The sequence below is a fragment of the Panthera leo genome, chromosome B2 (assembly GCF_018350215.1).
Source record: "Panthera leo isolate Ple1 chromosome B2, P.leo_Ple1_pat1.1, whole genome shotgun sequence".
Lineage (NCBI taxonomy): Eukaryota > Metazoa > Chordata > Mammalia > Carnivora > Felidae > Panthera > Panthera leo.
In genome coordinates, this window is record NC_056683.1 from 87,703,904 (window position 1) to 87,706,280 (window position 2,377).

Below are 2,377 nucleotides of genomic sequence, written 5' to 3' on the forward strand. Positions count from 1 at the left end.
ACAGATTAATTCTTGGTCACTTTTCCTTTCAAATAAATATGTCAGATGTCACATTATTAGACAGGAAAATGAGGTAACAGCTCAGAGAGAGCTGTTATAAATACTGTTATTATTTATAGAGATAAGTAATAGGGAGGTTTTCAAAGAAACCTTTAGAAACTCTATTAGTTCAAAGCTCTATTAAAAGCAAAGTGGTTTTGACTGGGGGAGGCCAACAAATGACTATCTAAAGGCAAAATTGTGTTTTCACAATGATCAATTCAATAAAGCATCAGCCGAGGCAGTCAAGCACTCAGTTGAACACTGGAGTCAAACCTCTATAGTGTGTAGACAAAGCCACACACTTTGTTTTATTCTGCAAATTACTAAGTAGCAATTGGAATGGTTCAAGTTTGTTTTTCTTTCTAGGAATTACTATTATAAATTAAAATTACATAGATGTTTTGAGCTCCTTAGTTTCAGAGAACTATTTAAATATTAAATATTAAATTGTACCACTAGCACCAACAAAGTGTGGTGGGCTACACTACCTGATTATGATTCATGGCACTGCCAGTGCTTCATCATAAACCTTCTAGAGCAGTTTCATGAACTCAGTATACTTGAAAGTGAAAAACTCTACTTCATATTTTAAGTTGCATTTTATATTATCCTTTGCCTTTAGATGCAAATAACATACCCATGAGGGGTGAAGAGTTTGTGAAAGATACCACTGAATGCAGCACACTAGTAAGTTATTTTAACAAACTGCTGCTAACTTACAGCTATCAATCAGTAGACCAGTGAGATTGACTTGCATTGGTGTTAAAAACTCTTTATCAGATTCCTGTGCATAAAAATGTCATCTTCTCTTAGTAATAAGACAGGCATAGTTCTTATTTTATTAGGCTCTCCTTGACCTTCCTACCTATACTTCTAATTTCATTGCAATTTTTCTAAAGAAAAACAGACTCCTGAGAATTGTACGAGATAAATATACCCTATTCTGTTTGTGTAGGTTATTGTATCTATTTTTTTCATATGCCTAGCCTAATATCCCACAGCAGTGTCATAAGGGTTTTTAAATTTTATTAAGCTAGCGTATTGTTAAATACTTGGATTTTTTAAAAGTTTATTTATTTATTTTGAGAGAGAACAAGAGCAAGTGGGGGAGGAGCAGAGAGAGAGGGAGAGACAGAATCCCAAGCAGGCTTTGTGCTGTCAGTGCAGACCGCGACATGGGGCTCAAACCCACAAAACATAGGATCATGACCTGAGCCAAATCAAGAGTTGGTTGCTCAACTGACTGAGCCATCCAGGCGCCCCTAAATACTTGGATTTTTGAGTTGCATAAGAAAACATGGTCATAACATGGCTTTTATCAAATAATATGCCAAACATTAGCTATAATTCTCTTTGTCAGGAATATGCAAGTTTTCAAGTTTTATTATTCTGAAAGCAGGTAAACTTCAGAGGTTTTCAAAAACATAATTATAGTTCAAATCTACTTTTCTCCAGTCAGCTATAAAGATATCTTTATGCATATTCTTAAATGACTTGGTTTTATTTTAATATGGACCTTGTGATCTGATTTGCATAGCCAAACAATCCTACAAGGGGATTCTCATTTTCTCCTTACCTCAAATCACTTTTAAGAACTGCATACTTCACAAAATACCCAGAAAATGCATGTGACTTTCCAATATCCTTCTGACTCAGCTTTCCTTTATGGGCTCATCTGAAGCTATATACCCACCTGCAGTTTCCAACATAGTCAAACAGCTACAAAGTCTTCCTAAAACAGAGTTTATTCAATTTCGCTTGTTTTCTCACCAGATATGCACCCATTTCACCCCCTTCCACTTAAGCAAAACATATGACTTTTGATGCCTACCTAACTTTGATGCCCACTTCAAATTGCATCTTCTCAAAGTGGCCCAATGTGCCCACAAAAACCCTCAATGGTCTCCATGTCCTCTGTGCCTGTATGGCTTACTATCTGTGTCACTCACTACAGTTACCAATAGGGCCTCTAGGTTTAGTGGTTTTATGCCTGTTCAACAAAATGGTGAGTTCTTTGAAGTTAATGATCTTGATTCATGAGTTCTTTACATCTGCCAGAGTCCAAAATTCAGAGTTTTGCACATGGCAATAATGAATTTTTAAATCTTGAAAAAAATCTTAAGAAATAGTTTCAACCATATTATACAGTTAAAATAACTAGGCATAAAAGGTTAAGGAAAGGCTGGAAATTTATATACATATACATACAAGTGATTAATGAATGCTGGATTTACTCCACAGTGTTAGAAAGGATTTTAATATTTTTCTCTTTATCAAATATCCTCTAAAACCATCAGAATCAACCAGAGAAGCTTTTAAAACACAGACTGAGGGG